Source organism: Myotis brandtii, unplaced genomic scaffold (assembly GCF_000412655.1).
Source record: "Myotis brandtii unplaced genomic scaffold, ASM41265v1 scaffold82, whole genome shotgun sequence".
NCBI lineage: Eukaryota > Metazoa > Chordata > Mammalia > Chiroptera > Vespertilionidae > Myotis > Myotis brandtii.
Window position 1 is genome coordinate 10,747,041 of NW_005371324.1, and position 16,597 is coordinate 10,763,637.

Consider the following 16,597-nt stretch of genomic DNA (forward strand, 5'->3'; position numbering starts at 1 on the left):
GTCACTATGACACACACTGACCACCAGGGTGCAGACGCTCAATGCAGGAGCTGCTCTCTGGTGGTCAGTCAGCTCCCACATGGGAGGAGCTCTGCTCAGCCACAAGCCAGGCTGACGGCTGCCAGTACAGCGGTGGTGGTGGGAGCCTCTCCTGCCTCCTCAGCAGCACTAAGGATGTCCGACTGCAGTTTAGGCCTGCTCCCTGCTGGCAAGTGGACATCCCCCGAGGGCTGCCGGGCTGCCAGAGGGATGTCTGATTGCCATCTTAGGCCCAATCCCCCGGGTAGCAGGCCTAAGCCAGCAGGTGGTCATCCCCTGAGGTGTCCCAGACTGCAAAAGGGCATAGGCCGGGCTGAGGAATCCCCCTCCCCCCCGAGTGCACAAATTTTTGTGCACCGTGCCTCTAGTCTATATATATAAAAGCCTAAGCGACCAGAATGATCAGAATGACTGGTCGCTATAACACACACTGACCACCAGGGGGAAGACAATGCAGGAGCTGCCCCCTGGTGGTCAGTGCACTCCCACAGCCAACTTCCCCTGGCCAGCCAACCTTCCCTGGCCAGCCAACCTCCCGCAGTCCCCTGGTCCCTGGGCTGGGATGGGGAACCAGGGGTGTGTGGCGGTGGACGCAGCCCCTTTCCCAGGGGGGCAGAGGGCCGGCTCCCTACTCGGGGCAGGCAGCCAACCTCCTGTGCCCTGTCCCTCCCCCAGGCCAGCAGGCTCCAATCAGCATGCTGCCTGCCCGCTGCGGTGTTGGCATGGCAGTGAGGGAATGAGGAGGGGGAGAGGCAGAGAACTATGCGGTGGCGGAGCACTGATGATGGCCACATGAGCATCCAGCGTCCATTCCTTCCACGCCCAGCCCGGCAACCTTTGCCTCCTCTCTGGCCCAGCCCTGATAGGCTTGGCCCTAATCAGCCCTGATTGCCGGTAAGGCCTAGGGACCCCACCCATGCACAGATTTTGTGCACTGGGCCTCTAGTATATATATAAAAAGCTAAGTTGACTTGCGCATGTACGATACATATAAAGCTCTCACTGGTGCCAGTCACACATGTTTCAATCTGTCATTGTCGATCATGAATTTGGTTGACACTTCTATTAGAGAAAGGGTGAATAGCGATATTAAAATATTTCTTCTAATTAATTTCCTTTCAATGTGCACGAATTCGTGCACCAAGCCACTAGTTGTAAATAATGCTGCAATGAACATAAGAAGGCATATATTGTTTCAAATTAATGTTTCAGGTTTTGTTGTTTCAAATTAGTGTTTTAGGTTTCTTCAGATAAATTCCCAGAAGTGGAATTGCTGGGTCATAAGGCAGTTCTGTATTTAATTTTTTGAGGTAACTTTCTTTTTGCTTTTCACAGTGGCTACACTAGTCTGCATTCCCAACAACAGTACACAAGGGTTCCCTTTTCTCCACAACCTTACCAGCACGTGTTGTTTGTTGATTTATTGATGGTAGCCATTCTGACAGGAGTAAGTGATATCTAATTGTGGTTTTAATTTGCATTTTTCTGATGGTTAGGGACATTGAGCATCTTTTTATATGTCTATTGGCCATCTGTATGTTCCTTTTAGAGAAATATCTATTCAGGTCCTTTGCTCAATTTTAAACCAGATTGTTTGTTTCTTTCATGTTTAGTTTTGTAAGTTCTTTATAAATTTTGGATATTAACTCCTTATCAGATGAATCAGTGAATATGTTCTTCCATTCAATGGGTTGTCTTTTCATTTTGTTGATGGTGTCCTTTGCTGTGCTTTGATGTAGTCCCATTTTAGAAATACAGGATCTTAGAGCCCACCTAAGACCTACTAAACCACAATTTTCATTTTACCAATACCTCCAGGTGAATGTTTGCACATAAAATTTAATTAACAATGTTGTAGAAAATATAGTGTATCATTGCATAGGGTTTCCAAATGTAATTGAAGGACCATCAACATCAGAATCATTGCATTTGGGTTCAGTTGATGGTTTGGTCATGGTGTTGGTGGGGGTAGTGATGGATGTTTATGTGTTTGTAAAAATACATGTTCCTTGGCCTCACCTTAGAATCTACTAGTCCACTAAATCTACTCTTAAAAGAGCATTCATGCTGTTATATTTTGAACAAGTTATCTAAGTGATTCTTATAGGAGTTTGAGAAGAGTCTGGGTAAAGTGTGCAACCTCTGGAGCCATATGCCCTTCGTTTCTTTTTTTATAATATGGGATAGTGATGGTATCAATCTATTTGATTTATGCAGTTGATAGAAGGATTATATGGGCTAATATATGCACAGTGCTCAGCCCATTGCTTGGTGCCTAGTAATCATATGTAATGCTACCTGCTAATAGATGTAACACATACTTGGTGTTTAACAAATTCATAGCTGTCTTATAAAGTTGCTGGCAATGGTTTCCATACAATGAATAAATAATGGGGCAAAAGTAGGCTTAAAGTTGTGTGTACACAAAACACAGAGTTTAATTCTGTACTATAATTTATTATTGTATTATTTACCATACAAACACCTATAAACTTACTTTTGCCCCACCCTATATTATTTTCACTTCTTTTTTTCTTTGTTTCCTCCTTTGCCTAAATTATATTTTGTGATATTTTTCTTCTGTTTTTTTTCCCCTTAAATTTTTCATTTTTATTCCTTGCAATACCCTTCATAATATTTAGCATAACTAAGTTCTTTGATAAATTTGGTTACATGAAACATTTGCTGACTTTAGTAATAAGAAATATAAAGGAGCAACAGGGTAATGAAAGATAGTACTGCGGTCCTGATGGAAATGTGAGGAAGATAATAATATCTATATATATAAAACCCTAATATGCAAATAGACCGAATGGTGGAACAACCGAACAACCAGTTGCTATGATGTGCGCTGACTACCAGGGAGGCACATGGAACATTGCGAGTGTCAGCAGCAGGTGGCAGAGCGTTGAACATGGTGGGTGTCAGTCACGGCAGGATGGTGGAGCAGGTGAGCAGGGGTGCCAGACCAAGGCAGGGCACCAGTCACTGTCATCGGGGCAAGCCTCTGGTGGTTACTGAAAATTCTTTGCTCCCACATGCCATGGTCCCACCTGGCGCTCACACCTGATGCCTGTGCCTGGCACCAGCCCCAGTTGCTCGGTGCCATCAGCGGGTGTGAGAGGTGGCTGCCGTCCCCGATCTCCCCTCAGGGCTTCTCCACCTCCCATTATCAGCGCCAGCCCCGCTCACACCCACTGCCAGAGCCACTGTTCACACCCACTGCTAGCGCCCAGCGCTGGTCCTGATCGCTCGGAACCATCAGTGGGTGCAAGCGGCAGCTGCCGGCCCCAATTGCCCCTCAGGACTTCTCCACCTCCCCCTGCTCCTGAGGGTTGATTGGGGAAGCAGCCGCCACTTGCACCCACTGACGGTGCCGAGTGATCAGGACCAGAGCTGGGTGCCGGCAGCAAGTGAGAGTGGGGCTGGCGCTGGCAGCACGTGGGAGAGGTGGTGGTGGCAGGAACGGGGCTGCCAGCAGACAGGGGACCGGGGGCTGCAGCAGGAGAGTCCAGGCGGGGGTGTGAAGGATGGGCTGAGAGCTGCCCCTGTGACCACTGAAGCCTTGCAGCCCACAGTTCCTTACAAGGTGCATGAATTCGTGCACCGGGCCCCTAGGATCCTATATAATAAAAGCTTAATATGCTAAGTGTCTGGTTGACCAGTGGGCCGATCAACCAATCAAAGAGTAATATGCTAATTATATGTTAAGGCCACTCAACTGCTCACTATGACATGCACTGACCACCAGGGGGCAGACAGTTGACCAGTCAACAGTTGCTATGATGTGCAGATGCTCCAACTGGTAGGTTAGCTTGCTACTCGAGTCTGACCAATCAGGACTGAGCAAGATGGGCCAACATGCCCTGGAGCCCTCCCGTGATCCCTCCCCAGCTGGCCAACCTCCTGCGTCCCTCCCTGGCCCATATCATGCACTGGTGGGGTCCCTCAACCTGGCCTGCACCCTCTCACAATCCGGGACCCCTCGGGGGATGTTGGAGAGCCGGTTTCGGCCCACAGGCATAAAAGGCTAATATGTAAATTGACCGAAAGGTGGAATGACTGGTCACTATGACATGCACTGACCACTAGGGGACAGACACTCAATGCAGGAGCTGCCCCCTGGTGGTCAGTGCACTCCCAAAGGGGGAGCGCTGCTCAGCCAGAAGCCGGGCTCACGGCTGGCGAGCTCAGCGGCAGTGGCGGGAGCCTCTCCCACCTCCGCGGCAGTGCTAAGGATGTCAGACTGCCAGCTTAGCCCCGCTCCGAGTGGGCCTAAGCTGTCAGTCAGACATCCCCCAAGGGCTCCTGGCCTGATAGAAGGCACAGGCCAGGCTGATGACCGCCCCCCCCCCCTGAGTGCATGGATTTCATGCACCAGGCCTCTAGTAGATAATAAAAGAACATGGTTTTGTAGCTAGTTTGAATAGGTAGCCACAATTCAACAGCATTTTCACAGCCATCTCATCATGGATTGATCTTAAAATCTTCAGACTTCAGTGTGCCTTTAAATATATTTTTCCTAAATTATTTTCAAAGCTTATGTAATTTACATCCCCAAACTTTTATATCATTAAATGGTTGTTATAAAAGTCAATGTTTCCAAATTGAAAGAAAGTATGAGCACAGAGAAAATAAAATCTAAGGTATGTTTTGGTAGAGCTTATAAAGTAATTTTACTAGAGCAGAAGGTTCACAGTTAAAAGTGAACTGATTTAAAATGTCGGTTTTTATTGCTATCGTTTTTATGTAAATTCTTTTTTAAAATATATTTTTATTGGTTTCAGAGAGGAAGGGAGAGGGAGAGAGAGATAGAAACATCAATGATGAGAGAATCATTAATTGTCTGGCTCTTACACACCCCACACTGGGGATCAAGCCCACAACCTGGGTATGTGCCCTAACTGGGAATCAAACCATAAATTCCTGGCTCATAGATTGATGCTCAACCACTGAGCCAGGCTGGTTGGGCTTATTGCTATCTTATTTGAATAAGGTTCATCTTGCATTTGCAAGAAAATCTGAGCTCTGTTCTGCACCAACAATGCCTTCTGGATGGGCTGCTGCCTATAACTCTGCCTCAGGTCTTAGTATCAACTCCCTAGTTTACTGATCCAGACAGGTCTCTTTTCCAGTCCCTGAATACACCATATGAAAGCTACTCAGTAAACACCTGTTAGGTGGACTGATTAAATAAATTTATGATAAATAGATGAATAAAAAGTATGTTAAAAATGAAGGTGCTTTGAATTATTTTTTTTTCATTAACTCTATGACTACAGAGTTGAATTTGAATAAAATGAAAAACAGAAGTGTTTGCTTCACAGTAAGATTCATAGAGCTGGATAGCTTTGTCTATAAGACTATGTCACTTTCCCTGTAGATCCAGGTTCCTTTTCTATGAACTTGAGTCCCAATTTCTCATTCTATAAAGTAAATCTATTCAGTTAGTCAGATTTCTTCCAAGAGAAGTATTTGCTTGCATCAGTTAATCCTTGGTATTTTATTTTGAAACTTTAGCTTAGTTTTTCAGAGTAAATCCGTACCTAAGTGCATTTCAATTGGATATTTTTATTAACTTGGGTAAAAATGGAAAGCTCCCCTAGTTTTTCCTAACTAAATTTATGGATTGTTTGAGTTAACAATTGAAAAATTATTATAGTGTTCTTTGGTTATTTTTAAATTAATAGTTTGTACATTGGCAACCTCATATATGTTTAAACATAGAGATATAAGTTGCAAAAAGGACTGGGTGTAGCCTTGAATGAATCCAGAAACATCATTGAAATAATTCTTTCTACTACAGACTGATACTTTATAATAGCCCATTCTAGTGGACACTTTTATTCTTATGTCACAATTAATTCATTCTCCTTCTAGTACATGATTTGGAACGAGCTAAATAAAAATAATCTTTATGCTTCTTGGACCAGCGCTTTATAAACAAATGAATTTTGTAAACACAACAAGACATGTAGCGCTGAAGTTTAAGCTGAGTGTTGAGTCAGAACTTTGTTTGTACCAAAGGCAGCTGGCCCATGGCAAGGGTGTTTTTATCCATAGAAAACTATACCTACAGATAATGTTCACATGTCACTGTAAACTTTGTTGTGCTGCTGCCCTGTAGTTGGGCACCACAAATACAAATTAGTGAGACTCTGTAAAACAGATGTTCTTACTCTGTGGTAACATTTAAGTGGTCTGCGGATACATGTTTGAAGGTCCTGGAAACCTCTGTAATTGTATACTAAATGTTGATATAATTAGAATATGCATTTTCTTGGAAGGGAGTCTATAATTATTATCAGATTCTCCAATATCTACAATATCTCTGCAATTGCTCTGCCTCAGATGTGGTTTACTTGACTATATGTCTCACTAGACTCTAGTCATAATCAAACATGGGACATACTCACTTTTGAAACCATGGTACCAATCTTAGTACTCAATACTGAAAAGGTACTTAGTGTTGATGAATAAGAGAATTAATGAATGTATGTTTGAGAGAATAAACAAATGGACCATATCATCTGTTGTTAGCATTCAGCATCTTGTTATGATGGCATGGTCCTTGCATGTAACTTTTCCTTGGCCTAGACCAGAGATGATCCCCACATGGTGTTTGCTATAAGTGTTTCATGACAGAGTCCACTTAACATGCTGTTTATGCTCCTAAAAAGTTCTATAACAGAGCTCAGAATAGCTTTTAGTATATTGCATAATTAAACTTTTAAGTAAAACATTTAATTTCTTGTTGTCATGAGAATCAAAAAAGCTAATAAATTTTTCCAAAGCTATCTTTCCTCTAAAATTATTTTATATTTTTACCAAGTAACCCATCATTAAATTGTTGTTTACTGTATCAGTTAAGCTAGTTTATACAAGGGCCATTATTCAGATTTCTAGGATCTGGTCCTCTCATTCTCTATGACACATTTATAAAACACATGATAAAAACATGCATAATATAATTATAGAAAAACATTTCCAACATTAATTGATACTCCATGAATTTTATGAAGACTGATAAGGGGACTTAGGAACCAAAGTGCATTATTGTGTTCTCATCTATATTGTAACTCAATAAATGTTTGTAAAACAACATTTGATACTGAATTGTTTTTCTAGTTCAGCAAAAACTATGTGAGTCTAATGTGAGAAGGGTATGTGTGTGCAGGGGAAAGGAAAGTGTTTCCGGGTGAATACTTTTGATTGGAACCAGGCTCATCACCAGACTTGGATGCATTTCAGTGGGACATTAAGTTCTTCATGTGAATTGAAATAAACTTTTGGTTTGTCCCATTTCATTCAACTAAGGGGATGAACCGGTTCCAATAGAATTTCCTGGTAGGGCACAGCCACTAATAGGGAATTGGGTATAAAGAATGTCTTAGCTTAGCCTGGCCAGTGTGGCTGGGCATTGACCCATGAACCAGGAGGTCATGGTTTGATTCCTGGTCAAGGCACATGCCTGGCTTGTGGGCTCGATTCCCAGTAGGGGGCATACAGGAGGCAGCCAATCAATGTTTCTCTCTCATCATTGATCTCTCTCTCCCCCTCCCTTTCTCTCTCTGAAATCAATAAAAACATAATTTTTAAAAAAACTTCTTAGTCTAACTATATACTAAAATTTGTAAGTAAATTATATCTTAGGGCTAAACCATTTGCCATGTATCTTGCATCTGATGAACTTATGGAGGAAAAACCAGAAACACAGATATATAATATTCATGTAAAAAGGAAGGAACTGTGAGCTGAAGTATGGGATATTTTCTTTCAAGCTATTTTTGGATAAAACTAGATTATTACTTCAGCCACAGAAGATTTCTTTTTTCTTTTAAAACCATTGGTATGGGTCATTTTAATAAAATAATTCAGTTGCATTTTTTTATTTAAAACAACACAAAAGATATATTGACTAAGGTTGTTAAAATATGTTAAGTATCTGTCACAAGTAAATTATGCCATTTTCCTCACTTTGTTTTTATTATCTGTTTTATAACGAAAAAATAAAACTAGAGATCTAAATCTTATTTTTAGACAAAATGAATGCTTTTAATATAGAAACTGCCTTCCTAAGATTTGGTATACATTAGTGGATTTTTTCCCCACTATTTTGAAAGATATTGTGGCCAGATCTGCTTGTTTGTGTAATTTGTTGGTTTTAAATCTCAATATGGATATAGAAGCTAAATAGAAAGAATGAAATGAGAAGACACAAAAGATGCTCTGCTAGGATATATAGAATTAGAATGTTGGCCCAGCACCCATGACAAAGGAGTCCAATTCAAAAGAAAATTACACTGAATTGAAATAAATAACCAGCTTTGTGAGTATGAATCAGCCCTATTTTAAAACTTTCATATGGGCAGGGACTTTTAGCTCTGGGAGGAATGTGATTTTTTTCCCCTTTAATTTATGAAAGAGCAAATCAGGAAATGTTATGGACATTTTCATCTGTCCATCCAAGGTCACGTACCTATTTAGATTCTGAGCAAGAACTAGAATCCTGAATTCTTTACTAGACATCTGTACCACATTGCACAACTTCTTGTGAAAAAATCCTCTTTTGCCTAAATATATATATTTATGCTTATGGTGAAATATATGAAAGGGATCCTCAGAGAAGTCTTCCTGACATCATTGACTATATTACCCCCAAACTTAGTTAAAACAACAGATATGTATGACCTTAAAGTTTCTGTTGGTTAGGTATCCAGGTGCAACTTGGTCCTCTGACTCAGGGAATACCACAAGGCTGCAAGCTAGGTGTCAGCCAGGCTGTAGTCATCTCAGAGCTCAGCGGGGGTGGGGATCTGCTTTCCAGCTCACTCATGTGGTTTCTGGCTGGATTCCTTTCCTCACACACTGCTGCTCAGAGGCTGCCCTCCATTTCTTGCCACGGGTCTGCTGATACCATGGCAGCTTGCTTTATCAAAGCGAGGGAGAAATAAGAACCAGAGAGAGCCCAGGCAAGAGAGCAGTTTTATCTTGTACACCCTAGTCTTGCTGTGTTCTCTTTATTAGAAGCAAGTTACTAGATTTATTCACACATCAGGACTATCACTTTGACCAAATCCCACCACTCTGTGTTCTTACAGATCAGGACAAAGCCCTTTGTAGGAGTCTCTGATTGTAATATTGCATGAGCAAAAGATGGATTCAGGGTTAGGCTTCAAGCTGTAACTTTTCTCCCATTGTCTTCATTTTTGTGAATTTTCATTCATTGTGGTCCCTTCCCTTGACCATGAATTCCATGAAGACAAATGTATTCATCCTGTTAACCTTATAACCTTCCCCCACCCCAACACATACTATTATATCTCCAGGACCTCTCAAGTTAATGGCACTATAAGGAATATAATAAATATTTTGTGAATAAATGACTGGATTGTGTCCAGAGAATATTAGGCTTGCATACAGATCCCTGTCGGGGATAGAAATCTGCGTATAAAATTAAAAGCCAGAGGAAACAAAGACAGTTCCATATCCTGTTAGAACTTTTTGGTACCTTGTTTCTTTAATATAGCATATATGCACACACGAAAAATCATTATAAGAATGAAATTTATGCTTAAAGACAAGCGGACTTTGGGGAGCAAGAATAAACTGTTAGTTTAATCCCTTACACACTGATCAACCAGCTCAGCGATCCTGAGGACGTGTGTGTGTTGAAGCTCAGTCAGTGCTACATGTGGTCCAAAGTACAAAATGTTCCCTCGTGCAAAAGACATTATTATCAATCAGTAATTTAAGACTAATATATGAAAAAAATCAAATACTAATGTGTATATATTTTAAGAGTCAAATGAATGGAAAGGACAAAAAGAGGTTAAAAAGGGAAGAGACTTATCAGTTGAACTGATTAAGGAAGCCTTTATAGCAATTCTGGTTGTTTGCCTATATTTTCAAGGATATCTCCAATGTAGATGGCTAAGGAGGGCAGGGGAGAAAGGGCATTTTTTGGAAAAACACACACACAAACAAAACACAAAAAACTGTGGACAGGAAAGGGGCTGAAAGAGGAAGCTCAATGAATAATTTTAGCGGGATAATGAGAAAAAATAATTTTTAAAGGAGATGCAGTAGAATTAAGATTCTTATTGGCTCCATTTAAAAGACAGAAACTTAATGATCATGTATTTTTTTTAAGACCTTTAACTCTGGCCTATCTTGAAAATGCAGGAGATAATAGGCCAACCTAACTAATTTTTTTTCTTTATTGTTTAAGGTATTACATATGTGTCCTTATCGCCCCAGAGACAGAGAAGCATCGATCAGACTGTCAAACCTCAGAGGGAAGGTAGGGGAGGGTGGGGGTAAGGGGGAGAGATCAACCAAAGGACTTGTATGCATGCATATAAGCCTAACCAATGGACACAGACACCAGGGGGGTGAGGGCATGAGTGGAGGGAATGGGTAGGGGCAATAAGGACACATATGTAATACCTTAATCAGTAAAGAAAAAAACCATTTTACCTAATAACAGGAACAAGACAGGGATACCCACTTTCACCACTCCTGTTTGACATAGTTCTGGAAGTGCTAGCCATAGCAATTAGACAATAAGAAGAAATAAATGGTAACCAAGTTGGAAAAGAAGACATAAAACTGACATTATTCGCAGATGACATGATACTGTACATAGAAAACCCTAAAGACTCCAAAAAAATTATTAGACTTAATAAATGAATTCAGCAATGTAGCAGGATACAAAATTAACGCCAAGAAATCTATGGCATTTCTATACAGCAATAGTGAATTCACAGAAAGAGAGATTAAAAAAACAATCCCATTTACCATGGCCCCAAAAATATTAAAATACCTAGGAATAAACTTAGGAGGTAAAAGACCTGTACTCAGAAAACTACAGGACACTGAATAAAGAGATAGAGGAAGACATAAACAGATGGAAGAACATACCATGTTTATGGATTGGTAGAATCAACATCATTAAAATGTCCATCCTACCCAAAGCAATCTACAGATTCAATGCAATCCCCATTAAAATACCAATGGCATATTTCACAGACCTAGAACGAACTCTCCAAAAATTCATCTGGAATAAAAAAAGACCCCGAACAGCCTGAGAAAGAAGAACAAAGTAGGAAGGATCTCAATACCAGATATCAAGCTGTGTTACAAAGCCACTGTTCTCAAAGCTGCCTGGTACTGGCACAAGAACAACCTAACTAAATTTTGAAAGGAGTGCCTAGATTCCTTGATTTGTCTCTAAATTCTGAATGCATGGAATTATTCTCTGTATCACTATTAAGCTCTTTTTTGTTTCAAAATTCATTTTTTTCTTGCTTCCTCTCATTTCTCTGACTTTGGGCAATCTCAGCTATTTGAGAAAGTAGATAAAAACAATTCAGACTAACAAAAGGGCTGATATTGCTGGAGCTCTCCTGAGGTGTTTAAATTAAACAAAACAAAGCAACAACAAAGCAAAAACACTCCAGGAAGGGGGTTAATGCCATTTAGCACTTTGGGGAAATGAAAGCTTACTTAGTATTCTGCAGGTTCAGGAAGGAAGTCAATCTCTGTGTATCCGCTTCTTTTAGACATTTAGTTTCCTCAGAGGGATCCCATAGCATTGCCTGTGCAGGCCACATATCATACCAGCTCCATTCACTTGAAATCTGCTTTCTTCACTGCAGGTTTCACAGGCGCAAATCCTGCTGCAGAGCCAGCCCTGGTCTAGTTTATTTTTTTAATGAATTGGGGTACAGTGTGTTGGAAGGTGTATTAGTCTATTCAGGGTCCCATAACAAAGTATCACAGACTGGTGGCTTAAACAGAAATTTATTTTCTCATAGTTCTGGATGCCAGAATTCCAAGGTCAACATGCCAGCAAGGTCAGTTTCTGCTGAGGCTTTCTCCTTGGCTTTCAGATGGCTGCCTTTCTCACTGTGTCCTCATGTGGCCTTTTCTCTGTATGTCTGTATCCTTGATGTCTCTTCATCTTTTCATAAGGACTCCAGTCATTTTAACACCTTGCTCCAGTCATAGTAACACATTAATTAAATAACTTTAAGGTCTGAAAGCAATGTAAAATTTTAAAATTACTTAAATTAATGTAAGTGCAGGCACCAGTTGTCTTGTGACTGGTCAGCAAGGTGTTAAGACCCCATCCTTATGACTCATTTAACACTCATTGCTTCTTTAGAGGCCCTGTCTCTAAGTATAGTCCAATTGAGGGTTAGGGTTTCAACATACAGCTTTTAGGAAGACACAATTCATTTCCTAACTAGGTAATTTCACAAGGAAGAATCTTAAGGTAACCTAAAGAGTACAGAGTGAAGGCCCAAAGTATTTCAACTTATTACTTGAGCACTTAATATTTGAGCACAAGTACTAGGCTAGCCCTTAAACATTCAAAGGCAGTGAAGACTCTCACATACTTCTTGCTTCCTTATTCTAACAAATGAAACAAATGTGTAAATGCATTAATTACAAAATATGATAGTTTTACGTGTCAAGCATGATTCTGGGTGTTTTTGTGAATGTGATTTTTTGTTTTTGTTTCTGTGGATGAGATTAACATTTAAATCAATGGACTTTGAGTAAAACTGATTGCCCTCCTTAATGGGTGAGGGCGTCATCCATTTAGTTGATTGTAAAAGAAGAAATACTGACCTCTCCTGAACAAGGAGGATTTCTGCCACCAGCTTTTGAACTTGAAGTACAACATTGACTCCTACGTGGATCTCAAGCCTACTGACTGCATTCACCTTGCAGATGTTGGATTTGCAGTCAATTTTTTTAAGTAAATCTCTTTATCTGCATATATACATACCCTCTTTCTTTCTCCAGAGACCACTGACGGGTGCATGAAGTAAACTTGAATAACAGATCGTTCCCGTTCTTTAGTCACTTGTCTATTCCTCTACTGATGTCACCTGTTCAGAGTGTCTGCTTTGGGACATAGGAGCAAAGGCAAGGAGCTAGAATGTCAGTTTAATTGAATCCATTCAAACCACTTAACAAAATCAGCCTAGGTGGTCTGGTTTTCCTACTCAGTGGTTTGATTTTATAGTCAGCAATTCACAGCTTTTCACAAATGAAAATAAATATATCCAACTATTGTCTCTGATCTAATTGGACTGGCTATAGTGCAAAGACTTATTTGTATGAGTGTCTGATGATAATTGTGTACACAGATATTATATAGCATACTGGGAGGGGCATGTTATGTAATGTAGTGTAGATCTGGGCCAGGGGCATGCACTAGGCTGTGTGTAATTGTATTTATAAGAGTAGCACAAGGCTCTGTTATTTCCAGGGCATGTTTTGATTGCTCACTAATTTACAAGTCTTTCCTAGTTAGTCTCCTAATGTTTCCTAAAGGGGATCAGTGATAAGCATGATTAGCTCCTTAGTGGCATCCAGGGACACTAAAATGCAAGGAAGAAGGTCTCCTGCCATATATAATGCTGCAGGCCTTGGAGAGGATGCCACTGCACAAAGCTGTGTCCTCACATGTTCATCCTTAGAAGCCACTGTTAGGATATGAAAGGTCCTTCTTTTGTTCTATGGGAAATCTTATTGTTGTAACTTGTGGTGTATAGCGAAAGAAAGCTTTTTCATGGGTATGTAAATGGATGTTATATTTTTCTTTCCTAAAATGACAAAGTCAGTGAAAAACTGTGTTAACTTGAAACAAAATAAAACCAGGAGCTTTAGTAGTTCATATCGTTTTACCACATCAGGGGATCTGAAGAAGTGATAAGCCCCACATAGAAAGAGTTTACAGGAGGAAAGATGTAAAAACCAATATTTTAACTCCTTTAAATTAAATCTAAAATTATTATGTACCAAAATGTTTTTTATAACCTCACACCAAAGCATAAAAAATATATTACATTTTAGAATTTCAATTTTTCACTACCTTCTGTAGCAGGATTGACTTCAAGAAAACTTGAGGAAATCTCCCCCTGCTCTCCCTTGTATCCCAGAATCCTAGCTCTAGAGACTATTCTGCCAAATCCTCATTTTGCTTATGAGAAAACAGATTCAGGGAGGTTAACATTTTTGTTTTATTTTATTTTGCATATATGTGTTTTTGTGACTAAGATAAGGCTGTTGTTCATTTCCAACACAATGAAAATATTCCAAACACAAAAGTACAATAATGTTTGCTACACTTTGTACTACTTTTACTCAAACTTTGCCACAAATCTGGTAAATTAAATAAAAAGTAATTGATGTTGGAGTTGACTACTATTCTAACTGAACTGATGGTGTAATTGAATCAAACCAATGGTTGAAATGGGCATTCGGGAGTAATAAGGACTGGTGTGTGCTTTTCCTTTAATCATGTTCTTTCATTATTGAGGGAGTAAAAATGGCTCCCGAGCCTCCATCCTGTCTTCTGAAACTGTCATACATAGGATAAGAGCAAGGGATTTGATGTCAAATAAACCTGTTTTAGTTCTCTCTCTTCTATTTTTTTCTATGTAACTTTGAGGGAGTGTATTAACTTTTAAATACCTTACAAAGTATTGTGGATATTAAATGCTGCAATAGCTAACAAAGTTCTTTGAAGGATATAGCATCTGTTGTCTTGTGGTTAATATTGTTAATACTTTTTATTATAGATTATTACCAATTTTTTTCCTTTGTCTCTTTCATTTAATTTTTCAGCCTCCTCTGTTTTTCTTGTGAAACCTAAAATGTAACTTAGAAGAAGGGACTATTATGGTCAATGAAAAATCCAGAGGATGGAGTATATCCCAGGATGAGGGAGAGGTCAAAAATCTATATTCATGAAAGAATATGATCTCTGCTTAAAAGTAAGTGATAAATCTATTGTGGTTTATCCATAAAATAGAATACATATTATTAAGAAAAGAAAATAAGAGCTAAATGTAAAAATAAATATATCTCCAAAATAATACAGAGTAGAAAAAGGAATTGTAAAGGGTATGTATATTATTATACAATTTATTTAAGTTTAAAAAGATAGAAAAATACAAGCTATTATTTACAGATATACACATATGTAACAAAACTATTTAAAAATACATGAGAATGACAATTACCAAATGTAAGCTAGTGGTTACCGCCATCCAGAGAAGGAGAGGAATGGGTTGAGGAAAAGGACATAGTGACTTCAGTTTTATTTGCAGTGTTTTATTTCCAATGCTGAGTAGTGGGCATGTGAAAATACATTATAATTCCCTTGTACTTTTATGTAACTATTTCCTAATAATGAAAAAATAAAAAAGAGGTAACTTTTGGGGAGTGAAAGAGTTATAGGAAGAAGAGCAAACAGATGGCTCAACTATCTAACTATCAGGACATCTACTCAGAAGCAATCAGGGGATTAGTACAGAGGTGAGCTCAGGGAGAGGATAAATATCTGTTTATCTTTTCCTGTTGGAGAGCCACACATTCTTACTCCTGCTTGTCCCTGAAGTACTCATCAAAGTCACAACTGCAATAGCTGACACTATTTAGGAGGTCCCTGACATATTGTGTTCCTTGAGGCAATATCTACGGGTTAGCAACGTGACATCTGCTCTTCCTTCTTGGAAGGGGGTTGGTGGTAAATGTGTAGGGTTGTGCACAAGATGCCAAGGAACTCCTCTGGTTGGGGGTGTGCTTGAGGAGGGGGATGCTGGAAGAAGTACCCTTCATCTAACACAGGAGGTGTGTGTATGTGCGCACGTCTGTGGGAATCACAAGCAGTTTATCACCTTAGAATTTATTTCCTATCAGAAGGACATAAAGTAAAAACCTCCATAAATTCAAGGGAATTATTATACTCCCTTCTGTGCTGAAGATGTGTACAGTTAGATTTTGTAGTCTTGCTTCTCATAGAATTGTTCCCCTTAACTTCCTGTTCTATTTCTGTGAGCCTGTAGTTTGTAGAATGCTAATTTTCACTCTTCCATGTTCAAAAGTAAAAACAGAAAAATAAAATCAAGGAAAAATATCCACAAAATCATAGATTTATCAAAACCATGTAGATCTGACTTTAGGTTTATTAATTTCTCAAGGACCCTTTAAATTTGCTGCCATTCTAGCTTTTAACATAACAAATGATCTTGTGGTATTAACAGTTAGACCAAGTGTTTAAAAACAAGCCTCAAATAAGCAAGAGATATTTGATTTGGAAACTTTATCTCTGAAGTGTTGCCTGGAAGTGAGATATGTGTGGTTGAGAGTCTATTATTGATGCCAGAGAACTTTAAATTTGCAGACAGAGAAATTTACATTCACTGTGGCTTGCTACCATGGTGGCTGATTCTTAAATTATTTATGCAAAGAAGCAAATTGTTCTGCTCTTTTTCTGAAATTATGCCAGTTGCATGCTTAACAAGGCTAAACTTTACACTGAAAATTTAGCTTCTTTTTTTAAGTTTCTATTTTTTATCTTGTCACTATTGTTACACTGAGGGAGATGAATCATGATTACATAGTACAATGCTTTGTCCGGACTCTTGAGAGAGTAATAGCTAGAAGCTGTGATAGCAGATTCCATAAGCAAAACCTAACAGGTTTATACTTTAGTCGGCAGGCTGTTAGTGCTTCTTGAAGTTATACTGCTGAA